We start from the raw sequence: 27,092 nt of genomic DNA on the forward strand, positions 1-27,092 counted from the left end.
CTGTGTAGCCTTGGCTGTTCAGGACTCACTTTGTAGACCAGGCTGGCCTCGAACTCACAGCGATCCACCTGCCTCTGTCTCCTGAGTGCTGGGATTAAAGGCGTGTGCCACCATGCCTGGCCCAGTTTTTAATTTTTCAAAAATCTTTATTTATTATGTATACAGTGTTCTGCCTGCATGTATACCTGCACACCAGAAGAGGGAACCAGATCTCACTATAGATGGTTGTGAGCTACCAGGTGGTTGCTGAGAACTGAACTCAGGACCTTAGGAGGAGCAGCCAGTGCTCTTAACCTTTGAGCCATCTCTCTAACCCAAGTATTTTTTTTTTTTTTTAAGTATCATGCAGAAAATAGTTGAGAAATGCTTTCAGATTTATTTATTTTATTTTATATGCATGAGTGTTTTGCCTGCCTGTCTGTATGTGTTCCATGTGTGTGCCTGCTGCTTGAGAAGGCCAGAAGTGGACATCTGGAACTGGAGTTATGGATGGTTGTGTACCACCATGTAGGTGCAAGGAGTAGAATTCGGGTCCTCTGCAAGAGCAACAAGTGCTCTAAGCACTGAGCCAGTTCTCCAGGCCTTAGAAGGCTTTAAAAAAAAAAAAAAAGCCGGGCGTGGTGGCGCACGCCTTTAATCCCAGCACTCGGGAGGCAGAGGCAGGCGGATCGCTGTGAGTTCGAGGCCAGCCTGGTCTACAAAGCGAGTCCATGATGGCCAAGGCTACACAGAGAAACCCTGTCTCGAAAAACCAAAAAAAAAAAAAAAAAACAAGGGCTGGAGAGATGGCTCAGAGGTTAAGGGCACTGACTGCTCCTCCAAAGGTCCTGAGTTCAATTCCCAGCAACCACATGGTGGCTCCCAACCATCTATAATGTGATCTGATGATGTCCTTTTCTGGCCTGCTAGTGTATGTGCAGCCAGAGCACTATATACATAATAAATAAATAAATAAATCTTTAAAAAAAAAACAACAAAAGAAAGAAAAGAAAAAATGAGAGAGAGAGAGAGAGAGAGAGAAGAAGACAAATCTTGTCCAGTGCTGTTGCCATTGGTTAAGTTGTGTATACTCCTGTAAACAGCAAGTCACCCATGCTTATGTAAGCCTACTTAAATTTGGTTCCCTCCATCCCAGACCAGGTAGAAGGCAGCTTGCTCATTAAGTCTGTACCTGTGTATACTATATTAGATACCTATTAGGACTTATCAATTTGTAGCAACATAGAGTTAATATTTGTAAGTCACAAGCACGTGACAGGCATGGTAGTGCGTGATTATGTTATTTAGGAGGCTGAGGCAGGATCACAAATGTGAGGCCACCATGGACTAGATAGGCAGGTCAAGACCAGCCTGGGCTACATAGTGAGTGAGACCCTGTCTTCCATAGCCAAAGTTGTCGTCGTTGTTATCATCATCACAATAATGATACTGCTACAAGCATCTGATGAAAATCCTCAGGCTCTTAGGTGCTTCTTTGACAAGAAGGCAGAAGGAAGTAACACCTGATTTTTTTTTTTTCCTTCTGGTTTTTCAAGACAGGTGTTAGCCTTGGCTGTCCTGGATTTGCTTTGTAGAGTAGGCTGGCCTCGAACTCACATTGATCTGCCTGCTTCTTCCTCCCGAGTGCTGGGATTAAAGGCGTGCGCCTGGCTTCTGATATCTTTCTTTTTTTTTAATATTTATTTTTTTATGTGCATTGGTATTTTGCCTGCACATATGTCTATGTGAGGGTGTCAGATCTTGGAGTTACAGACAGTTGTGAGCTGCCATGTGGGTGCTGGGAATTGAACCTGGGTCCTCTGGAAGAGCAGTTAGTACTCTAACCGCTGAGGCATCTATCCAGCCCCTGATTTCTTTCTTGAAAACAGTTTCTCAGTGTTTTCCTGACTGTCCTGGAACTCGCCTCATAGACCAGGCTAGACTCAAATTTACAGAGATCTTCCTGCCTCTGCAAAGATTCATGGAATGCGCCACCTGGCTCGGCTGTTAATTTATTAAATACTTCATTAAAGAGATAGGGATTGGAGAGACACTCAGCGGTTAAGAGAGCACATACTCCTCACGCGGAGGACTGCAGTTTGGTTTTTAGGACCAATGTCCAGCCGCTCATAATTGTCTATATTAATCTTCCAAGTGCTGTTAGTTCAACAAGCTTGTGCTACTACCACACAGGGCTAAAGGTCTTCTTTATCAGTTTGTAAAAAGATCTGACTCCACAGTCGGAAATGAACAGTAGGGAACTATTCTCCAATTTCCTCGATGCCTAAAAGATTTCATCTTCAGCGTGCAGGCAGGATCCAGAATTCTGGTGGAGTCCCTAAATGTATGACCTCTTAGATAAATCGTAAATCAAGACTTTAGCGATCTGGTACAGATATTCTAGAAGCCTAAAAGTAAGGCTCAGCGGCCACATTCGCTAAGACCTTGAGCACCGAAGGATAACCAGGACCATGGCCACTTGGGAGCCAGAGAAGCGGGGCAATCAGGCACTGAGAAAGACGCCCCCGGAACGAGATGCGCAGGCGCTGGGTGCCCGGGAGGGCCCCGGGCGCTCCGGGTTGCGCAGGCGCAGGAGTGCCTCCCGGCCAGTCCGGACGGCGGCTGAGATTGAGAGGCTGGGGCGTGGAGCAGTAGTGGCGGCGACAGGCGACAACGGAGCAGCCATGAGGGCCGGGCCCAGTCACAGACAGTGAGTGGTGGTTTAAGGGTAATGGACACCGAGGAGTGCCGCTGTGGCGTGGTGGAAGGAAACCCCGGCTAGCGGGGCGGCTTCTGCTGGTCGGGCACCGAGGTCGTGGGGGGAGGGATAGTTTGATGTGATGGTGGGAGAATTTGGAGCATGGATGATTAGGTCTTAAGACTCAGAGCTGGACAGGTTGGTGGAGGGAAGGGCTTGCGTTTCGTGGAGTGAAGGAGCTCACGGCAGGACCAGTGTCTTTCGCGCTGCCTGGTTTGTCATCATCCCTTCCCCCAGGAGCTTTGGGTCGCCTCTCCCTTTCCGCTTCTTTCAGAGAATGATTGCTGGGGGAAGGGTGGCGGAAAATAAAATCCGTGCTGGAGCTTCAGAAGCCAACTCTGAACCAGGCGGAGAAGGGCCGGTCACCGGAGTTACGGTGTGCCCTGGAAGTCGGGAGCTGTGTTTAAATTGAGGAGAAATCTAGGTCAAAGAGCTAACTAAGCATCTGAAGTCAGGTTTAGAACCAGGTCCATCACAGATAAACCTGACTGATAGCCTTGGATACGACCCACTTAACCTTTCTGAGTCTCTGGAAGACGCAGTGCTAAATTGAAGGCTTTTGTAAGCTTCATGTACGTGGTCGAGAGTGCTTATGAAACCTATCGATTTTAAGTACTGTGTGGGTGCTAGTGATACTATTAGATTTTTAGATTCTATGATTATTGATAGAGTGACTGATTTCTACATCAAAGCAAAGCATATTTGTAAAACCTCAGTAGACAAAAATAATGCGCTGTCTGGGTAAGCACAGCACATCATCTGCAGAAGCTGTCATGTTGGATAGGAAAAGTATCTTATTTCTGCATTTTTACAAACGGTCTGCAGCTTCTGACAAATACAAACGGAAGCCCCGAGCTACATCCTCATCCTTCCTTTCGCTTTTACCTTTGAGACAGGATTTCACTGACTTGCTCGTGCTGGTCTTGATTCAAGCACAAATTGGATTTGAATTAACAATCTTGCCTCTGTTTCCCCAGTAGCTGGGGTTCTGAAGGGGTCATTAATGCTTGTGTGCCAAATGATGTATTACTTACCCATCTCCCCAGCCTCTACTTAACTGGAACCTGAATCTGGGTTTTGAGTGTGCCAAACAAGTGCCCTACCACCCGCCCTTTTTGTATGTTTTTTAAAAAACTGAGACGGTCTCACTAAGTTACCTTGGCTGGCAGTCCCCCTGCCACAGCCTCCCAAATAGCTGGGATTACAGTTTCTCATCATTAAGCCCAGAACAGGCTCCTATTGTTTTTATTTTTTTAAAGGTGTGTTTATTTAGAGATGGCTCAGTGGTTTAGAGCACCTGTTGCTCTTAAAGAGGGCCCAGGTTCCGTTTCTTGCACTTACATGGTGCCTCACAACCATCCATAACTCCAGTTCTAGGGGACCCACCTTCTTTGTTTTGTAGAAAGAAGAACAAGTTTATTTAGCATGATGCAAAGAAAGCGAAAGGGTATGGCAATAATGGAAGACTGGCCTACCAGCCCCTGATATTTTTTAACTGTAAAAGCTTTCTTTGTAAGAGTCTGCTTGCCCCAGGGCGTGCTCTGTCTTGGAGCTCAAATTGGTGTACAGAGGCTTTTCAACTCATTTCGTAGTTGTTAATCTGCTATGTGGAATCTCTTCTGTAGAGCCAAAGAGACAAGTAAGCAGTTGTGCAAGGGTCTAAGAGATGGCTGCTTCTGTGGGGCTGGAGGAGCACTCTTGAGTCTTTGTTGTTGAGGTAGATAAAGCAAAGGACAGAGCTAAGCTGCTCTTCTGTAGAAAGTGCCTTTCTAGGCACAGCTTTCGGAAGATAAGTGCAGGTGCCTTTCAAGTGGAGAGAAAGGCAGAGATTTCAGCTCTCCTGGCCCTGAGAACTGAGAGCTTGAAATGGTGAGGCCTTTTGAAAATGGGGCAGTGATTTCTTTTAGCTGAATAAAGGTGGGGAGTGGCCGTATCAGATCCATGGAGATCTACAGATAAGAGGGATGCATTATTTTAGAGGCATGGGGGCGGGGAGGGGGGTGGGGGTGGGCAGGGGCGGGGAATGAATCCAACCTGTCTTCATGTTTTCTGGTAACACGTTGTTTTTGTCTTTCTCTCCTGGAACTATACAGTGACATATGGTTTAACCTTTCTGTTCTATCTACTTACTTGACTCTGTCTGATTATTCTGTAGGGGGGCGGAGGGGATGGTTTTAAAGGAGATTTGAGGGATGGGCACGGGTGAGGCAGGAGCAGAGGCAGGCAAATCCCTTGAGTTTGAGGCCAGTCTAGTCTACATAGTCCAAACCAGCCAGGACTACGTGGTGGAATTCTGTCTCAAAAACACAAGAGAGCTGAGTTCGAGGCCAGCCTGGTCTACGAAGCGAGTCCAGGACTGCCAGGGCTGTTACACAGAAACCTGGTCTCGGAAAAACAAAACAAACAGACAAACATAAGAGGGTGTCAGGTGCTTGGAGCTAGACCTGCTGGCCCAGGCCTGTAATCCTAGCTCGGTGCTGGGGAATGTGAAAGGGAGAGGCAGAGTTGCTAGTTCAAGACTTGCGTGGGTTACAGAATGAGTTCAAGGCTAGTGGGCCAGCATGGGTATAGTGAGACCCGCTCCCTCCAACACACACACACACACACACACACACACACACACACACACACACACACACACACTATAGCTCAGTGAAGAATGTTTGCTTAGCGTATCCAAAGCCTTGGTTTTGATCGCCAGTATTTCAAAATTAAAGAAAGAAAAGAAAGGAGGGGTTGGTGAGGGAGGAGCGGGCTGGATGCAGTTCACTGTAGGGCACTTACTTAGCATGCGTGGGTCCCTGGCCTCCATCTCCAGCACCACAGATGAAAGCATTTGCTGCTGTTATAGGTTTTTCCAGAAGCCAGCTTTATTCTGTTTTTATACATGGTAAATGAAATAGAGGGTAGAAAATGTTCAAACTTGCCCAGCCATCTTATTTTTAATAATTGGACATCTATTTTTAATGTTGATGATGCATTTCCCCCTATTGGAGATTTCCATCAGTTCAAACAAGTCCATAAATGCCATCCATTTTATGCTAAAGTAAATTTGCTGAGCTCCTATGAAAACTCCTATCCTTCTCTCTTTCAATTCTTTAACTATTTGTAGTTCCTTTTATGTAGCAAGTGATAGTTGCCAGGTAAAGATTTCCTTTGCTGGGGAGAAAATAGGGGGTGGTCAGCACCCTGTTGTCCCTATGTGAGTGGTCTGACTAAAGAGAGTTGTGAAGATAATAAAAAGGTCTGGTCAGTTTGCCCTTACTGCTCACCCCCTTTCTCATCTCTTCCTCTGCTGCTGTCTCTGGGGTACTCCTTCCCCCTTCCTTCTCTCCCCATGTTCATTTAATTAAAAAAAAAAAATTGGTCAGTTCATGACACTGCAAGGACTAAGTTTTTTTTTATTTATATTTTTGACTAAGGTTTATTAATTTATTTTGTATTCTGATAGGGAATCTTTTTTACTTAAAAAAAAAAGAAGGAAGAAAACATCATGTGCCTCAGGGGAAACTTAAAAACATTCTATTTAAAAACAAGATTATGGTGTTTACAATTGTGAAAATAATTGCTTCAAAACACAGTCTTTGTTTCCTAAGAATCCTTTTGATCTTTGATCTTTTGATCTCCAAGCCATTTCACAACAGCGATGGCTTATCAGGTAAAGGCTGGCCACCTCCCAGACCCAACTGCCTAAGTTTGATCTTTGGAATCTGCATGCAGAAGGAAGGAACCAACTCCTGACAGTTATCTTCCGACCTTCACACTGACCTCCAGCTGGGGCGCCCCTCCTCATAAACACAAATGTAATAATAAACACAAATAAAAAGAAACAATCGCTTGTGATAGTTTGCAGCAATTAGCTAATAATGGAAGTAAGGCATAAACAATTGCTTTTTTTTTTTTTTTAAATACTGCTCATAACTTTGAAGGGGAACTATATGAGAAGATGGTAGGAAAAAAAAAACCAGTGGTTGGGGCTTTAAGTATATGGCAGAGTGTATGCTCTGTGTACCTGAAACCCCAGATCGGAGCTCCCATCCTTGAGGGAGACAAAACAAAGATAGCAACAAAGAACAACAGCAAGTAAATAAAGGGTGGTACTTAGTACAACTTAGTACAACTGTAAGTCCAGATGGTACTGTACTTGAGTTGGTAGGGTGCTTGCATGCATCAGGCCTGGGTTCCATCTCCAGCACTGATAAAACCAGGCGTGGATGTATGTGCCTGAAATCTAAGCCCATGGGAGATGGGAGCATCAGAAGGCCAAGGCTGTCAAAACGACATAGGAAGCTGGAAGCCTTATCTCAAAAAAAAAAAAAAAAAAAAAAAAAGAAGAAGAAGAAGAGGAGAGGTAGAAAGCATTGTTAAGTAGTCCTCTTTGGACAATAAATAATTCAAGAATGAGGTGGGAATAGTAATTTACATCTAAAATCTCAGCACTCTGGAGGTTGAGGCAGGAGGATAAATACGAGTTAGAAGACACAGCCTGGACTACGGAGTGAGAGGTTCAGGTCAGTCTGTGTTATAGAACTAGAATGGGAGGGGGGAGGAAAGAATTAAAAATGGGGCGGGGGGGAGGGGTGGGGGGAGCTGGAGAGATGGCTCAGAGGTTAAGGGCACTGTCTGCTCTTCCAGAGGTCCTGAGTTCAATTCCCAGCAACCACACGGTGGCTCACAACCTGCATGTACACCTGCGTGCCATCTTCTGGTGTGCAGGTGTACATGCAGGCATAGCACTATATACATAATAAATAAATTAAAAAAAAAAAGAATTAAAAATGATGAAGCCGGGTGTGGTGGCGCATGCCTTTAATCCCAGCTGTGAGTTTGAGGCCAGCCTAGTCTATAAAGTGAGTCTAGGACAGTCAAGGCTGTACAGAGAAACCTTGTCTCCAAAAACCAAAACCAAAAACTAAAATGGGCTGATGGCGCCGCAGAATAGTGTCCTGAATGCGAGAGTTTGCTTTTAGTGTTTATACATTTGGCATAGAATTTGGCTCCATATTTGCTGAATCAAAAAGATAACCAAGCCAGGCACAGCACCCGTGAGGCAGAGGCAGGCAGATCTCTGTGAGTTCGAGGCCAGCCTGATCTGCAGGGCGAGTTCCAGGACAGCCAAGGTTACACAGAGAAATCCTGTCTCAAAAAAGAAAGTGATAATCAAGTGTAGATCATAATCAGCAAACCTGGGTTCAGAGATCTGCAGCTTCTTTCTTTTTGGGGGGGTTTTCAAGACAGGGTTTCTTTGTTACACAGAGCCCTGGCTGTCCTGGACTCTCTTTGTAGACCAGTCTGGCCTCGAACTCACAGAGATTGACCTGTCTCTGCCTCCCCAAGTGCTGGGATTAAAGGTGTGTGCCACCACCACCTGGCCAGATATGCAGTTTTATTGTGTGCTTTAAACAAGTTGACATGATGCACGATTGCCTTAGATTCCTCATGAAATAAATGAGGCCTAATGAGGTCTTGTCCAGCAACTGGGAGCTTGAGAATAAGCTGGGCTACACAAGACCTGTCTCAAAAACAAGTTCAGAAACAAACAAATAGCAAAGCAAAGCAAAACAAACAAACAAACAAAAAACCCAGCTATGAGTCTGGAGTGGTGGGTCAATCAGTAAAGTGCTTGCTCTGCAGCCCGAGGAGGATTGGGTTTGAGCCGGATCTCCAGAAAACATGCTGAAAAGCCTGGACTCCTGGTGGACACTCTCAAGTCCAGCCTTAGAGAGACAGGTCTTTGCCAGCCTGCTTAGCCTGCATGGCGAGTTCCAGACAATGAAAAACCCTTAAAAAAAAAAAAAAAAGTGGCAAGGTATAATCTTAGCACTCCGAAGATGGAGGAAGGAAGCCCAGTGCTAGTCCGAGAGGCCTCCTCCACAGGCCTCAGGCGTGCCCATGTGCAGAGATGTACGTGTAGCCTACCCACCCACACACATGTACAGTCCACACATAAACAGTCGCTGAACTATTTGTAATAGAATATAATACCATATAATCAAATTTGTGGTGCCAGGGATCATAAAAATCATTTTTACAAAAAGCAGTAGTAGCCAAGCAGGGGTGTAACACGCCTTTAATCCCAGCCCTTGGGAGGCAGAGGCAGGCGATCTCTGTGAGTTCAAAGCCAGCCTGGTCCCTATCTTGAAAAATCCAAAAGAAGTATAGATTATAGAGGAATACACTGGCAGGATTGAGAGAACTCAAAAGGGTTGTGGTGGCACACACCAATAGGATTTGCTGAGGGAGGCTGAGGCAGGAGGAGCACGAGAGTACTCAAAGGACAAAGGTCACTTTGTGTGTGTGTGTGTCTGCCTGCCTGCCTGTCTCTCCCTGGGTAGACTAAGCTTGTCACTGCCTCCCAAATGCTGACAACGAAGGTGTGCTCTGCCCACCTGGCCCTCAGGTCACTTTTTGTTTGCTGCTGAAGACCACCCTCAGGGCTTTTCTCAGGTTAATAATCCCAAATACTGTGCTGTACCACAGAACTGCTCTCACAGTCTTGGTCACAATTACCCTCCACTGAGAAAGGGTACCAGCGTGTTATCAATCGTTAAGATATATCCTGTTTTCAGCGCTAAATGTTGGGGGTAAATTGAGGAAGTACTGTTGAAGTAGAATAAATGACTTCTTATGAGGGTCAATGCACGCGAGCACAGGCACTGTCAGTAGACATCCTGCAGGACAGGTCCTAAAGTGGAGCAAGGCAAGCATTCCAAATTACAGTAAATCCTGAAGATGAAGTACTGACTTGACCATGTCGAGGTTACAGGTTCAAAGCTCGTCCACTGCACTGTCCCTACCTTTGGGACACTCAGTTGCTTACTTCGTGGTAGTGGTGGGGGGCACGTCTGTGTGCATATGCGAAGGTTAAGGATACAGGGAAGCGTGGAAAAGCCAAGAGGCCCCACTGCTGCGGCGCACGGCTCTGACAGGACAGGAAGAGGAGGAAATGAGCTCAGACTCTGGCAGAGTGACATTGAATAATGCGGCAGAGCGGGCCAGGAAGTGTGGAAGGCTTTCAGAAGAGACGTGTGCCCAATACTTAATTTTAAACTCTAAAATCACGTAGCAACATTTGGAAGATGATTGAAGATAATAAATTCTGAAGTCAGAGTAAATGTGAGAAGCTGGGTGAGTGGCGGGGGCGGGGCGGGGGCAGGGCGGGCGCTCCAGCTGAGCAGAGCAGTGACAAGTGTGAAGTCACTGGACTCAGTGAGAGGCGAGTGTTTTCTTAGAGAAGTGTTTAGTGTCTATTCCTGGTCCTTCACCACCTGTAAAGATTTGTTTGCGCAGCCGGGCCTTTAATCCCACCAGTCCTTGCAAAGATATATAAGAAAGGTAATATTAAAGAGTCCTTGGCCGTGTGGTGGTGGCGCACGTCTTTAATCCTAGCACTCGGGAGGCAGAGGCAGGTGGATCACTGTGAGTTTGAGGCCAGCCTGGTCTACAAAGTGAGTCCAGGACAGCCAGGGCTACACAGAGAAACCCTGTCTCAACAAAACAAACAAAAGAAAAAAGAAAAAAGGTTTGTTTGCGCTCTGTTCAGCTCTGATATAGGATGAAGGGAATACAGCATAAAATGAAAATTACTACCACTCCCCTCACCCCGCCTTTTAAAAAATGTTTGTTTTATGCGCATGAAAGCTTTATGTATGCATGTTTTGCCTGCATTTATGCCTACACTACATACGTGCCTGAAGCCTGTAGAGGCCAAACGAGGGCATCAGGTTCCCTGAAACCGAAGTTACAGACAGCTGTGAGCTGAAGTGTGTGTGTTGGGAATCGAGCCCAGGTGCTCTGGAAGAGCAAAGTGCTTTTAACTGCTGTGCCATCCCTCCAGCCCCATGTGTGAGCGTTTGTGTACATCCATGTGGGTCTTGGATTGGATTTAGGTCACCAGGCTGATGAAGCAAGCATTTTACCTATTGAACCATCCTGCTGGTCCCTATTTTATGTGGTTTTAAAATTTTTGTTGTTATTTTTAAACAAAGCTTTATGTGTGCCAGGCAGGCATTAAACTTGGGATAGTTTTGAATGACCTGAGACTTTGCATTCTCCTGCCTCCATTTACCAAGTGCTGGGACTGCAGGCACACACCAACACACCCAGTTTTATTGGGTGCTGAGAATTGAACTAAAGGCCTGGAGCATGCTGGGTAACAACCCTGTCAGCTGAGCCTCATTTCCAGCCCTTTAAGATCCAGTTAATGCAAGAAAGTAAAAAAAACCAGATTTTGATAGCTCATTATACAATGGTGATTTGTTCTGGTTGCACATGCAGGAAACCTTGGTTTCATTTTCTTTTTTTTTTCCAACTCGGTTTCATTTTCAAGCACCGTACAACCGACCAAGGTGGTTCCCACCTTTAATCCCAGTACTTAGGAGGAGGCAGAGGCAGCAGATCTCTTTGAGTTCGAGGCTAGTCTGGTCTACAGAGTGGGTCCAGGACAGCCAGGGCTACACAGAGAAACTCTGTCTCGAAAAACATTGAGGAATTGTGTTCAAGGTTTCAGCACTTAGGAGGTAGGGCAGGGGGATCAGAAGTTCTAGGCTTGGGGCTGGAGAGATGCCTCAGTGGTTAAGAGCACTGCCTGCTCTTCCAAAGGACCCGGGTTTAACACCCCGCACCCACATGGCAGCTCACAACTGTCTGTAACTCCAAGATCTGACACCCTCATACCAGTGCACACAAATTAAAATTAAATAAAAGATTAAAAAAGAAGAAGAAGAAGAAGAAGAAGTTCCAGGCTAGCCTTGGCAACATCATGAGATAGTCTCTCAAAACAAGAAGGAAACAAGTGGTGATGGAAGATCTTAAAGTGCATGGAAGCTGTTAACTAACCCTTAATCCATACTGAACGCGGCAAGAAAGGTGGGGACAGGGAAAATCGCTGGCGGCAGAAGCACCATGTTTCCAACGACATAAAGATTAATGTATTTTCACAAAGGGCAGTATGTGGTTTAGAAGAATTGGTCTTTTGTTTGTATTTTTGAGACAGGGTCTTTCTGTGTAGCTCTGGCTGTCCTAGAACTTGCTCTGTAGATCAGGCTGGCCTTGAACTCAGAGATTGGCCTGCCTCTGGTTCTGAGTGCTGGGTGGTGGTGCACATCTTTAATCCTAGCTCTTGGGAGGCAGAGGCAGGCAGATCTCTGAGTTCAAGGTCAGCCAGCCAGGGCTATACAGAAAAACCCTGTCTCAAAAAACAAAGAACAGGCTGGAGAGATGGCTCAGAGGTTAAGAGCACTGGCTGTTCTTCCAAAGGTCCTGAGTTTAATTCCCAGCAACTGCATGGTGGCTCACAACCATCTATAATGAGATCTGGTGTCCCCGTCTGGTGTATAGGCAGAATACTGTATAAATAATAACTAAATAGGGGCTGGAGAAATAGATGGCTCAGTGGTTAAGAGCACTGTTTGCTCTTCAGAGGTCCTGAGTTCAATTCCCAGCAACAACATGGTGGCTCACAACCATCTATAATGAGATCTGATGTCCTCTTCTGGTGTGCAGGTGTACATGCCGACAGAGCACTCATATTACATAAAAATAAATAAATAAATGTAAAAATATCTTAAAAAAGAAAAAACAAACAAAAGAAGGCACCACCCACGACCACAAAAGTGCTTATTTTTATTTTTAAGGTTTTTGTTGTTGTTCTGTTTTGAAACAAGGTCTCACTATGTAGACTTCTCTTGCCTGTAACTCACTGTCACTATATAGACCCGGCTGGCTTTGAACTTACAGAGATCCATCCACCTGCCTCTGCTTCCCAGAAATCAGGGGTTAAAGAAGTTGCACACTTGGCTAGCAATAATGCTTATTTTTGTGAGAACACTTTCCCCTTCTGCACCACTGCAAAAACCACCAGAGCCTCTGTACAGGTGAAATATCAACCTTGCAAAGAGTTGTAAGATTTCCAACCATCCCACTGACTCTTTGTCCTTCTCCCTACCCCATTATTTTTATTTTTTACTTAAAAAAAAAAAATTTTTTTTTTTTCCTAGACAGGGTGTGTCTGTGTAGCCTTGGCTATCCTAGACTCACTTTGTAGACCAAGCTGGCCTCGAACTCACAGCGATCCACCTTCCTCTGCCTCCCGAATGCTGGGATTAAAGGTGTGCGCCACCACGCCTGTCTAGTTTTTGGTTTTTCTGAGATAGGGTTTCTGTGTGTAGCAGAGTCTACCTTCCTCCAGAGTGCTGGAACTAACACCATGCAACACCACTATTTGGCTTAAAAAATATTTTAAAAGTATGCTTAAAAAAAAAAAAAAGTATGCTTTACTAGAGCCAAGTGTGATAAACACCGGTAATCCCAGCACTTGGCAACTGAAGCAGGATGTGAGTTGAAGGCCAGCCATACACAGTCAGACTCTATTTCAAAACTTTGGCCGGCCAGTGGTGGCTGCGGTGACTTTAATCCCAGTGCTTGGGAGGCAGAGGCAGGCAGATCTCTGGGTCTGAGGCCAGCCTGCTCTCCATAGGAGTTCCAGGCTAGCTAGGGCCACATAGTGAGATGCTGTCTTGAAAAACAGACAACAAAAAACAAAAACAAGAAACTGACAAAACCAAGCAAAACAAAAACGTCCGCAGTCTTTTTCTGCTTGTTGGATTCACTTATTAACTGCTATTTATTTATTTTGAGTCAGAGTCTCATGTAACCCACCCACATTTGTCTTGATGTAATTGCAAAGGCTGACCTTGAACTCCTAATCTTCCTGTCACCTTCAAAGTGCTGAGATCACAGGCTTGTGCCAAACGTGATTCAATTAGCTTCTTTTATTCCAGTCTCCCCTTCCTGTCTGTCCTAGGACACTGTGTCACTTAAAAACATGTTTTTTGCTGAGTACATGAAGTTTCCAGCAGCGTGACATTTATCAAGTTAATTGCTGATTACTACGTGAATCTCATTCGAGGTCCTTACCCTCTCGAGCATTGCCCTGTAGATTGAAGCTTCCATGCTTAGCACACTGCGGCAGGAGACTGCTTTCTTTTGTTTTTGAGCCAGGGTCTCAGGGGTAGCCTGGCTTTGTGGCTATTCTCTCTCCTGAGGACGGGGCTACAGGTTTGCCCCAGCACTTCTGATTTGTGTGGCTTGTGGATGGAACTGAGGGCTTCCTGACTGTAGGGAAGCACTCAGTCAACACAGCTACATTCTAGGCCCCTTACTTTTTATTTTGAGCCCAGGATATTCTTTTTTTAAAACAAGGTCTCTCTGTGTAGCCTTAGCTGTCCTGGATTCACTTTGTGGACCAGGCTGGCCTCGAACTCACAGCGATCCACCTTACTCTGCCTTCTGAGTGCTGGGATTAAAGGTGTGCACCACCACGCCCAGTAACATCTTTCTTTTTAATTAAAAAATTATTTTTCTGCATGTATGTTTTGCCTGCCTGTGTGTTTGTGCATCGTGAGAGCGCAGTGCCTTCAGAGGCCAGAAGAGGGTCTCTGGTACCCTGGGACTGGAGTTACTGATGGTGGTGGTGGTGAGCCACCATATGGATGCTGGGAATTGAACCTTGGTTCACTGGAAGATCAGCCGTGGAGTTCTTAATTGCTGAGTCATCTCTGCGGCCCACCAGATGGCACTTTTCATTCTTTAGTTTCATTACCAATCTACTTCTTTTTTTTTTTTCCTTCCTGAGACAGGGTTTCTCTGTGTATCCTTGGCTGTCCTGGACTTACTTTATAGACCTGCTTCTGCCTCCCAAGTGCAGCCTGCTTCTTTAAACCGACATTGTTCATTCTTTTTCATTTTGAGACATTGTCTCTCTGGATAGTCCTGGCTGGCCTGAACTCAAAGGGACCGTCCTTTCTCTGCCTTCAAGTGCTGGAAATAAAGGCCTGCACCAAGTCCAGTCCAAGATTGATTTATTGATTTATGTATGTGTGCATCAGAGTGTGTATGTGTTCACCGCCTTTATGTAGGTGACTGATGAGGCCAAAAGAGAGCATCGTATCCCGTGGAACTGGAGTTAGAAACAGCTGTGAGGGTGTCGGGACCTGAACCTGGAGCATTGCAAGAGTAGTAAGTGCTTTTAATGTATTAGTTATCTTCCCAGCTCTCCACTTGAATATGCGCTAGGAAGTCTTAGAAATCACTGGCTAAGTCTTTTAGCCAGGCATAGTGGTGCTCATCTGTAATCTTCACACTGGAGAGGTAAAGACAGGAGGAGTGCAAGGCCCGCCTCATCTAGTTTGAGGCTAGCCTGGGCTATATTCGTCTCTGTCTCAAAAAGGGGTCGGGGGATGCAGACAGAAATTATTTTAGAGGATTTTGAAGTCATATAATTATTTTCTAAGAAAATCAGTGAGAACAAACTGAAAAGCTATTAAAACTAGTAGGTGTTCACTCATGTGACGGCACACAAGAGTCGCTGGGCTTTGAGGTCTCAAACACCCATGCCATTTCCCAATTTAGCTCTCTCTCTCTCCTTCCTGCTTGTGGATCAGATGTGAGCTCCTGCTCCAGCACCATGCTGCAGCCATGATGGTCACAGATGCACCCTCTGAAACTTTGAGCCCCCAAACCCTTTTCTTCTGTGAGTTGCCTTGGTTATGGTGTCTCATCACAACATAAACAGCTAGGGCATGCATTTCTTTGGAGGTAGGAAATGATGTGAACTGACTTATGGCTAGAAAGAATATTGTTGATGTATGAAAGTGAATTGTGGAGGAGCTCAAGACTAGTGGCTAGGAGAAGTTACAAGCCCCCTATACTTACTCAGATTAGAGTTGAGTTGATGGTGAAGTGGGTGGAGTGCTGGTAGAAGCGCTGTAGAGATGCAGACAGAGTCTGTGTGTCTTTGGGAATGAAGCTGACAAGGCCTGATTGGGTGGGCGTTGTCACAGCTGAGGCAGAAGAGGAACAGCGGGTAGCATCTAACTTATGACAGGAACTAGGTGGGTAAGTGGCATTGTTCTTCACTGACAAGGAGAAGAGCAGAGCATACTCTGTTAAGGATCTGGGTTTAGGCATGCCAGATTGAACATGCTTGAAATAGTTGAATGGAAAAACCTGGCCTTTCCAGGGAGAAATAGGAGCTGGGATTTCAGATTTGGGAGTTCTCAGCATGTGGATGAATTTGAAGTTACAGAATTAAATCAGGAGGGCATCTAAGGGTGGCTGTGGCCAGAGCAGAGACGCTTGAGAAGGTAAAAGCTAGTGAGGGAGGTAGAAACCCAGGGGAGTTATAATTGCAAGTCAGGCAAAGATGAGCTACAGAGTTAAGCACCTGACTGCTCTTCAAGAGGACCTGGGTTCAATTCCCAGCATCCACATGGCAGGTCAAAACACCAATGTACATAACATAAAAGTAAATAAGATTTATTTATTTTGGTTTTTCGAGACAGGGTTTTTCTGTGTAGCATTGGCTGTCTTGGACTCGCTTTGTAGACCAGTTTGGTCTCGAGCTCGGAGATCTGCCTGCCTCTCCCTCGCCAGTGCTGGGATTAAAGGCGTGCACCATCACACCCAGCAAAAATAAATATATTTTAAAAAAAGAAAGGAAAAAAAGATGAGCTTCAAAGCTGTGTGGCCACATCTCGGATCCTAGCGCAGAGCAGCTGAGGCAGGACGGTCGTGAGTTGAGGCCAACCTGAACATGGGCTGACGGGGAAGGCATAGCCAGCTGTGGGGGATGCTGTTGAGGGTCAGGTGAGAAGAGAAATACTCGAGGGATTTGATAGCCTGGAGATCACTGTGACTTTGTCTAAAGCTGTTCTCTGGAGGAATGAAAGTAGGAGTTTGAGTGCAGTGGATTTAGGTGGAAAGTGAAACATGCGTTTAACTTTCTTCTCCCCATTTTTCATTTAAAAAACAAAACAAAACAAAACAATGACGTTGTTGTGTGGAAGCCAGTTCTTTTGCTTATCAGTGCTTGGGATTAAAAGCTGAACCTGTGCCATGCAAGGAAGCACTCTTAGTGCTCTTGGCCCTGAGTTAGCTCTGCTGTCCTGGCCCTACCTCTTTTACATGTGTTTACTGTTTACTGTTTGCATGTTCATTATTGTGTGTGGGCACCCCTATGTATGGGTGCACATGCATTGGGGTGTGTGTGTGTGTGTGTGTGTGCACGTGTGTAGGCCTGAGGTTGATGTTGGGTGTGTTTCCTGTTCTTCAGCACCCTCCACACAGCCGCCCAGCAGGGTCTGGCTGACATCAGGAAGTTACCATGTAGACCAGGCTAGCCTTAGATGTACAGAGATCTGCCTGCCTTTGCCTCCCGAGTGCTGGGATCAAAGACATGTCACTCTCCACTTTAATTTGAGGAAAAGTCTTCTGCTGAACCTGGCGTCTGCCTCCTGGGTGCTGGCACTGTAGCTGTCCATTGTGCTTGCCCACATTTTACATGGGCTTCTGCGGGTCTGCGCTCTGGCGCTCACACTTGCTGGACAAGTGTGTTATCTCCGGAGCCATCTCCCGGATCCTCACCCTGCCCCATTCTTTTCTTTGTTTTTGGACAGGGTCTTATGTAGGCCAGGTTCAACCTTGTACCTGAGGGAGGCCTTTAACTACTGTCCCGCTGCCTGCATCTCCTGAGTGCCAGTATTACAGGCCAGTGACCCTAGTCTTCTTTTAAAAACCCTGGCTATGTGCACCAACTAGCCAGAGCTGGTGCTCCTCCTGCCTTCACCTCCTTAATGCTAGGATTCCAGTTATGTGACACCAGGTCTAGGTCGTCATTGTCGTCATCGTCGTCCGCCCCTTTGACACAGGGTCTTATTGTGTAGCTGGGGCTGTGAACAATACACATAATGGGAAAGTGACTTGGACCTTAAGGGTTGGATCCCTGGCCTTGGGGAAGTAGACAGGTTTGACCTTGGCCTTAGGATGCATCGGTTTCCTCAGCTGTCAAATAAGGAGAAGAAGACCAGTTCAGCTCACGGTGGGTGGGTGTGAGGTATGACTATTAATGAAAATAATTGTAAAACACTTTTGCAAGTTCAAGTGTGATATAAATGTTAAATAATAGTTCTTTATTGGGATGTTGTGAAAATTAGCAACATGCTGTCTGCTAGAGGCTTAAGTTCCTTTTGAAAAAGGTGATATATTTTTTTAAAATACTATTTGAGGAAAAAATAGTTCAGAATTTGTGAAATGATATCGTTACCCTAATTTCTAGAATGTATCAGTTATGACACCATAATGAAGCAACTTCTTATTAAAGACATATTTCCCTAGAGATTTATTACAGTATTGCTTTATAGGGTTCTTATTACAGATCCCTCCTCCCCCCCAGTGACATGGCTTCTCTGTGTGGTAGCCCTGGCTGTCCTGGACTTGCTTTGTAGACCAGGTTGGTCTTGAACTCACAGAGATCTGCTTGCCTCTGCCTCCCGAGTGCTAGGATTAAAGGCGGTCACCACCACACTGGCTGTTAGAATTTTAAAATTATTATTATTATTATTATTATTATTATTATTATTATTATTATTATTATTATTATTATTATTATATTTTTGGTTTTTTGAGACAGGGTTTCTCTGTGTAGCCTTGCCTGTTCTGGACTCAGTTTGTAGACCAGGCTGGCTTCCAACTCACAGAGATCTGCCTGCCTCTGCCTCCCAAGTGCTGGGATTAAAAGCATGTACCGCCATGCCCGGCTCTGAATTTTTTTTTTTTAATTTAGTGGAAAAAATTAAGCATCATTATTGTATGTGTAATTGAGTGTGTATGTGCACACTCTCCAGTGTGTATGTGGAAATCAGAGAACAACTCTGTAGGCTCACTTCTCTCCATCTTTATGTGGGCTCTGGAGATTGGACTCGAGGTGGCCACGTTTGTGGGGCAAGCACCTTTAACCACTGAGTCATTCTGCCAGCCCTGTTTATATGATTTTCATCCTTTGGGTGTTTGGTTTAAGTAGAGGGGTGGATACCACTCAGGTACTTACAATATGCAGTGTGTCCTTATCTTTTTGGGGTATCTTACTATGTATATTTAAAGCTTCACAGCCAGTAGGTAGAAACACTAAAAAGCACCGAGAAAAGATTTGATTTGTAGCAAACATAGACACTTTAGTGCAGTTAGGTCACAGCCCCTTTGGCAAACCTGTCTCAAAATATTCACATTATGATTCGTAACAGTAGCAAAATTACAGTTATGAAGCAGCAATGAAATAATTTTGTGGTTGGGGGTCACCACAACATGAGGAACTGTATTAGAGTCACAGCAATCGGAAGGTTGAAACCACTGAGTTAGGTGATGGCTTCAGTTAGGATTTGAAGAAGGGCATAGTACCATTTCAGGCAAAATTAGCACTGTGTCCCGCACCTGAGCCTAAATATAGACCCAGTTCCATCATTATCTATCATGTACTTGAGACATGCTTGAAATTTGAATCCATTAGATTTTTTTCTTACCCTCTAAAGTGACATTAACAATAGGGGAAAATGCTGTTTGTAGCCTTGGCTGTCTTCGACTCACTTTGTAGACGAGGCTGCCCTTGAACTCAGAGATCTGCCTGCCTCTGCCTCCCTGAGCGCTGGGATCACAGGTGTGCGCCACAGTGCCCCATTCCCTTCTTTTTTTTTTTTTTGGTTTTTCGAGATAGGGTTTCTCTGTGTAGCCTTGGCCATCCTGGACTCACTTTGTAGACCAGGCTGGCCTTGAACTCATAGTGATCCGCCTGCCTCTGCCTCCCGAGTGCTGGGATTAAAGGCGTGCGCCACCACGCCCGGCTCCCTTCCTCTTTTAATACAGGGCCTCATGTAGTTTAAGTGGAGCCTCTTCCCTCTAAGTGTAAGGATTACATCTGGTGTCTGTTAGCTTTTTTTTTTTATGGTTTTTCGAGACAGGGTTTCACTGTGTAGCCTTGGCTGTCCTGGACTCACTTTATGAACCAGGCTGGCCTCGAACTCACGGTGATTCGCCTGCCTCTGCCTCCCCAGTGCTGGGATTATAGGCATGTGCCACCCTGCCTGGCTGACAAGTAAAGTCTCAAGGTTCTTTTCTTCTTTGATGGGAAGATCGCTTGCTTTTAGTGTATACAAGCTCCATTTGAGTGTGTGTGTGCGTGCATGTGTGTGTGTGTGCATGTGTGTGTGTATGTGCTTGGTGACTAGACAACAAGACCACCTGGCCTGGTGGCACAAAACAAACCCATAAACTGCTTGGGAAGTTAAGGCAGGAGCATCCCAACTCTAAGGCCTGACTTGGTACAGCCAACTTGGGTGTCTCAGAATACAAGGAGAGCAGAGCTGGGCACAAGGCTCCATGTAGAGCGTGTCTAGCATGCACAGAAGCCCCACGGCAGTCAGGCACGCTCGTTGGCTTGCTTTCCTCTTTAGAGTCAGTATATTTTACTTCATGTATATGAGTGTTTTGCCGGTTTGTCAGACGCTGGATTTTCAGATTGTTTTTGCTTTTTCGAGACAGGGTTTCTCTGTGTAGCTTTAGCTATCCTGGACTCACTTTGTAGACCAGGCTGGCCTCGAACTCACAGCGATCCACCTGCCTCTGCCTCCTGAGTGCTGGGATTAAAGGCGTGCGCCACTACTGACTGGCAGCTCACCCCTTTTAAAAAGAGTCTCTGGCCTAGGCTGGCTTTGGACTCCCTTTGTCGTTCAAGATGTCCTTGCCGTTCAGATCTTCCTGTTTCATCAAGTGCTAGGAATCTAGGCCTGTGGCTCTGTACTCAGCCTTTGGCCTGTATAAAAAATGTGTGCATTTCTTACATGACTTAATAGTTCATGCTCAGGTTGGGCGTGGTGGCGCACACTTTTAATTCCTGGGAGGCAGAGGCAGGTGGATCGCTGTGAGTTTGAGGCCAGCCTGGTCTACAAAGCGAGTCCAGGACAGCCAAGGCTACACAGAGAAACCCTCTCTCAAAAAAGCCAAAAAGCTAGGCAGCTCGCTGTGCATTAGAGGCCAGCCTGGTCTACAAAGCGAGTCCAGGACAGCCAAGGCTACACAGAGAAACACTGTCTCAAAAAAACCAAATAAAAACAAAAAACAGTTCATGCTCACTCTTTGAATACTTTCTCCTTTGCTTTTATTCTTTTTCTTACCGGCATGTAAAACTCCTTGTATATTGTTGGCATCAACTCTTCTTAATAAGCATTGCAAATACCCTTTTCAGCTATGAATAGGAAGTGAGAAGGCAGCCTCTTGCAGCAAATGCTAATTCATTCAACATGGTGTTTGGTTAAATCAGTCGCTTGCCCTTGGTTATTGGAGCAGTGGTGAGCTCCTTTTGTTTCCCCTCCCTCAGAGACACATGGAACAGCTCCTTCCGTCTGAAATAAAGTCTGGCTCCGTGTTGGTTATAATTTGCTTTTTCTGGCTGGCACAGGCCTCTTTTTGTTTTCTGTCTTCTGACAGATTATAGGATTGTGGGGAAACAGCGTCCAGGGCTTTTTCAGGAACTGTGCCATTTTATCTACAGGAGAAGCCATTGGCTTTGGCACTAAAGAAAATTGGCTCTGTATTTAAAGATGCCAAATCATGCTTGATTCGCAAGTTTGCTGTCTCATTTTGTGTATGTGTGTGAAACTTTTTCAAGATGTTGGCTTTTTTTTTTTCCTACCATGTGCTACCCCAGCAGCATCCTAAGCCACAAATGCAGGCGCCGCCTGAGGATTAGGGAGTGGGAGCCACAGTGCTCCTCTGAATACCTTGTGGACTTCAAGCTTTTATTCTGGGTTATCAGCTAATGACTGTTCTGTGGAGTCTTGAGTTACTTAGTTGTAGAAATGATTTGCCAGCTAAGGTGTCCTTTTTATTCTGTTTTTGAGCTAAGGTTTCGCTTTGTTGCCCATGCTGGCTTAGAACTCTCAGTTAACCCAGGCTTTCCTTGAACTGAAATACCTCCTCAGTTGAGAAATTAGAGGCTTAAGCCACCATACTCAGCTCAAAAAAGATCTCTCTGACATAGGTCTGTCTCTCTGTCTTTCTTTTTTACTTTTTATTTTTTTATTTTTGAGACAGGGTTTCTCTGTGTAGCCCTGGCTGTCCTGGACTCGCTTTTGTAGAGCAGGCTGGCCTTGAACTCATGGAGATCTGCCTGCCTCTGCCTCCCAAGTGCTGGGATTAAAGGCGTGTGCCACCACCGCCCGGCCCAGAGCTGTTTTTTAAAGGGTCTTTAGGTTTGAAGGTAATTTCACTTCTGTGTGGGGAGATGTCTCAGCTGGTAAGTTGCCTACCCAGCAGGCATGAGGACCTGAGTTAGAATTCGTAGACTCCACCTAAAAAGTGCAGCCGTAGAGCCTGGGGAATGGGGTATAGGCAGGTAGGTATCTAAAGCTTGTTGGCTAGCAAGAGTTAGCTGATCAGTGAGCTTCAGGCTCAGTGAGAAACCCTGTTTCAAAAAATAAAGGAAGGACCGGAGAGATGGGTCAGCAGTTAAGACCACTTACTGCTCCTGCAGAGATCCCAGGTCACACTTGCAAAGGAACACTTGGGTGGCTCCAGGGGATCTGATGCCTTTTTGTGGCCTCCAAGGGCACTTGTATTTAGGTGGTATTCATACATACAGGCAGACACAGACAAAATAAAGGCAGCAGAGGAGTGTACTTCTTGTTTTGCTACCTTGTAACTAACTTGTAGTGTCTACTGAACACTGTGTGTATAAGGCTATATATGTGTAAATATAGGTTTGCATACTAGGCAGATTCTCTACCACCAAGCAGCATTCCCAGACATTACTATTTGTTTATTTATTTATTTATTTAACTTTGAGACATAGAGTCTGTTTTGTAGCCCTGGCTGTCCTATAATTGGCTATGTAGACCAGGCTGGCCTCGAACACAGAGATCCACCTGTCTCTGCCTCTGGAGTGCTGAGATTACAGGTGTGCACCACTGCAGACATTGAAAAATTGTTTAACCTTTTCTGCATATATGTATTTTGCCTGTATATATGTATGTCTCTGCATCATGTAGGCCAAAGGAGGGCTTTGGGTCCCTTGGAACTGCATTGAAGATGCTTGTGAGCCAACATGTAGGTTTGGGAATTGAACCTTAGTAGTCTTGAAGAGCAGTCAGTGCTCTTAGCAACTGAGCCAACTGCTCAGCCCTTTTCTTCTCCTTTTGAGAAAGATTTCTCTATGTGAAGTTCTGCCTCACCTGGAATTGGCTATCTAGACCAGAGTGAACTTGAACTTGAGGTGGTCCTTCAGCCTTTGCCTCTGGAGTGCTCAATTATAGCTCCAGCTCACCATACCTGGCTCCCTTTTTTTTTTCCCCCCCTAGATTTATTTATTATTATGTATACAAAGCTCTGCCTGCATGTACATCTGCAGGCCAGAAGAGGGTGTCAGATCACAATATAGATGGTTGTGAGCCACTATGTGGTTTCTGGGAATTGAACTCAGGACCTCTGGAAGAGCAGGCGGTGCTCTTAACCGCTGAGCCATCTCTCCAGCCCCCCCTGGCTCCCTTTCTTTTGTTATATTATTTATTTAATTTGTGGTGAAGGGGCTAAGCTTAGTGCTCTATCACTGAGCTCTGCCTCTAGCTCTTGCTTTGTTTTAAATTATATCTGTGCACAGAGAAGTAAATGGGGTTATAGAATGTGATGTAGTTAACAGTTTGCAATTAATTACAAGAACTTTGGTCAAAAATGACAGCGTGCCTATGTATTTTCTTCACTTTCCAGCCTTTCCCACCTCTCCACTCTCCTCTCCTCTCCTCTTTTCTTACCTGTCCTTGTGTTGGTGATGGAACCCAGGGCCTTAAATTAGTTAATATCACAGCTCTCTCACTGGCCCATGCACACCCCTTCCCAGGTCTCAGCCTATGCTTGCCTCCAACTTCTGATCCTACCTCATCTACTCTTCCTGGTTTTGTTTTGTTTTGGTTTTTCAAGACTGGGTCTCTCTGTGTAGCCTTAGCTGGCCTAGACTCACTTTGTAGTCCAGGCTGGCCCATGAACTCACAGCGATCCACCAGCTTCTGCCTTCCAAGTGCTAGGATTAAAGGCGTGGGCCACCACCACCCAGCTCCTGGTTTTGTTTTTTAGTGGGGTTCTAGGGACTGAACCTAGGTCTTAATGCATGCTAGGCAAACAGCTACATCTGCAGGACACCCCCTCTTTGTTTTTGTTAAATGAAGCCCATATATTGCTCTACCAGACACCCTGAGAAACTATATATCACGCCACTTTTAGCATAGTCCATCCCAGCCACAGTTAGGTTTGGGTATAGACATCCAAGTATGCAGCATCAGTGTTGTTGTTTTTAACAAATATTTGGATATGTCATTTTATTTTATTTTATTTTTTCGAGACAAGGTTTCTCTGTGTAGCACTGGCTGTCCTGGACTTGCATTGTAGACCAGGCTGGCCTCCCTGAGTGCTGGGATCACAGGCGTGTGTGCCATAGTGCCTGGCTTTGGAAATGTAAGGAGACCTATTTTTTCTGCATCTGAATTATACTGAAATCTGATAAGTGGTCACCTCAGGATTACTAGATTGTACTTGGATGGTATAGGTTGAGGCCAACTTTGTGATCTTCGTATGTTTTTATTTATTTTTGCAGAAGATTTGATGTGTTCCCCTCCTCCCTAACTCCACCAACTTCCAGATTCGTACTTTCTCACTTTTCTCCTTCCCCCCAGTTTCCCTCAGGGAAAGCAAGGATTTCCAAGAGGTAAAATTGGTGCAGTTGAACCACCGTTTTGACAGAATGCAGTTAAGATTATCCGAGAAAAGGAAGGTAACACAGAAAGGCCCAGGGAGCATCCTTTTTGTGGTTGGGTGTCTTCCGGTGGTTAATTGGTTTGGAAGTCTGAAGCGTTATGGCAGGAAACACCGGAGGGCTGGTCACTCTTAGGACCAGGACGAGAGTGGGTGGGGGAGCTGGCGAGGCGACGGGCGCGGCACCACTTGGTCCGGCGGCTGGATGCTAAGCTCCCAGCTTCCGGGTGGGCACCAGGAGAGATGGGGGCAGCGCTAACAAAGAGGAGCCGTGCCGGGGCCGGGGCCGTGGGTAGCTGGCCTATCCCCGGCGGCTGACCTCCCAATGGGCCTCCTCAGTTGGCTGTGTGGCAAGTCGCTCTGCTGGTTCCTTGGCTCACGATTGGCTGTGTAGACAGGAGGGAGCTTGCAAAGGGCAGGGATGGAGTTGAGGGGGCGGGGCTGGCTTCCGGCGGCGGAGGGGAGCGAGCCGGAGCCGGCTGGGGGAGGGGGTGTCGGCGCACCACGGAGTGCAGCGCTCTTGGTGAGCCTGGCACCCGGAGTAGCCGTCTCCCCCTCCCCCTGGCAGAGCCGCTAGAAGCCCCCTCTCTTCTGTCCTTCCGGCACTGGGGTGAGCAGGGCTGCACTGTCCCAGGCCGGCGGGGCGGAGCCCGGAGCCCCACTGAGCGCTGCAGAGCCAACCTCACCTCCTGCCCAGGGCGCAAGGTGTGTGTGTTTTTTTCTAACGCCTGCCGGACTTTAGCCGACTTAACCTTGTAAGAAAGGGGAAATGGAATGGGAAATACGATCTTTGCGTCTCATCACCTTATTTTTATTTTCCAGTTCTACCTTTCATCCTTCTTTCTGTCTGTTCATCTCACCCCTGCAGCTGGTTAAGGAGATTCAGGACACTTATCTCTTTTTACCGACGGATAGATGTCGGCCGCGTAGTAAATTGCACAGATGGAAAAAAGAGGAGCCCTTTTCATGTGGCATCTGATGCGGTAAACCGGAGGGGGAAAGAGAGGACCCAGGACGAGGGGTTTTGAACTGCAGCATCTGCGTTCATTAAGGCTGCCCTTATTCTCTTTCGGTCTGTCTTAATCAGCAGCGGTAATCTTAAAGAGGCGGAGGTTTGGGTGGAAAGAAGGAGCAGCCCTCAGGCCGTGGTAGTTAAAAGCAATCCTGATAATTGTTAGCGATTAACTCTGGTGAAGTCCCTTCCCAGAGAACCCTGTCACAGGCTTTGTGTATTGGCTCAGCTCTATAGGAGAAAGAGCTGGCGCGGGGAAACTTGCCTTCTTACAGAACTTGAAGGCTTTATCAGCGTCTCCATTGCTATGTGTCTTGTATTCATAGTTAGTGATGTTCACGGGTTCGTGAAGGGAATCGGTTCTGTCACGGAAAACCAAACTTTAATTTGTTTGTCTTTTAAGAGTTCTCATCCCCATTTTTATTAATTTGGGTGGGTGAAGCATTATTATTTAGAGGATGTTTTATTTGGAGTTCTTTGCCTTTGTAACTTACAATTAAAAAGAAAAAAAAAAGTGGAACTCTATAGTTGAGGTTCAGGCTGGAGTGGAATTCCTATCCTGCTTTAGTGCCCCTAAACTGTGGGGAACTAACAGGTGTGCACCACTGCACTTGATTTGGATCCTTTCTGAAGCACACGAGTCTCTACAGCTCAGATTAATGAACCTCTTTACCTATTTTAAATAGAAGGAAAGTTACCAGTTGAAGGTAAAATGCCCAGAAATTACAATGTCAGGAACAAAGGGTGTGCGTACTGGGTAGCAACGTTTAGTTTTTGTTTTGTTACTATTTTTCTACAGGGTCTTCTTGTGTAGTCCTGCTTGGCCTGGTAGCCAGGACTGGCTAGGATTTACAGCAATATAACCTGCTTCTGTCTCCTCAGTGCTGGGCTAACAGCCACCATCTCTGGCTTGGTCTTTGCTTTAATTGTGCGTTTTCAATCAAAGGTGTTTGGGACTAGTTTTATCTTTATGTTGATTAGCAAAGACCTATGTCAGAAGAGATGAATACCAATTTCTTGACAATATTTTATATAAATATTAACTAAAGTGATTCATTAATTTCCATAATCCAGGTTGTTTCATAATTTCCAGTGGTTGTTGTAACTGGAGTTCAATTTTGAAGATGTAATTGATGTTATGCAGCTGTGTTACAGTTTTAGCTGGATGAGTAATTTTTCTTGATTTATTTTATCCCTAGGCAGCCAGGAACAATTGGGATAAGAGTCAAGTATTACGGAAAATAGGGCTCGGGATGTAGCTTAGTCGGTAGGGTGCATGTCTAGCATCTAAGAGGCTCTAGGGAGATGGGGGAAGAAAGATTGGAACTTTAAAGCCAACCTGGGCTACACTGTCTCAAGACAGAACAATACACAAGAGGAAAATAGAAGTGATGGGACAGGTAATCACCTCAGTTTATGGAAAAATAGATCAGGAAATGAACTTTCTGTCCCCACATGTGTATATGTACATACAAACACAAATATTTTATGCATGTGACATTTCAAGTAGTCTTAGTATATATAGAATTATTTACAAAAAGGAAATTCACAATAATCCTCTGTTGGCTTTAGAGTTTTCATTTCGTATGCTTTTATTCCTAAAGACTCTGAATTATGTTTAAATTGGGAAGAGGATCGAGCCTTCAGATGTGTCTTACCTAACTCATTACTTAATGAGAACAGAGTGTTAAAAATTACTGATTCAGGCTTTGGACA

At 45.5% G+C, this 27,092-nt stretch overlaps 1 protein-coding gene across 4 annotated transcripts in view; it reads left to right on the forward strand.

Moving 5' to 3' along the window:
- Positions 1-2,555: 2,555 nt before the first annotated feature.
- Fam222b (family with sequence similarity 222 member B) overlaps positions 2,556-27,092 on the forward strand; it is a 64,239-nt gene continuing 39,702 nt past the window's right edge. Inside the window, exon 1 of one of the 4 annotated variants that reach the window (XM_051158034.1) lies at positions 2,556-2,689. The gene's annotated coding sequence lies outside the window, so the exon portion shown is untranslated. Of the gene's footprint in view, positions 2,690-24,830; positions 25,070-27,092 lie in introns of those variants that run through there. The other 3 variants (XM_051158036.1, XM_051158033.1, XM_051158035.1) reach the window with 3 other exon arrangements.

This window comes from Acomys russatus, chromosome 16 (assembly GCF_903995435.1).
Source record: "Acomys russatus chromosome 16, mAcoRus1.1, whole genome shotgun sequence".
Classification (NCBI taxonomy): Eukaryota; Metazoa; Chordata; class Mammalia; order Rodentia; family Muridae; genus Acomys; species Acomys russatus.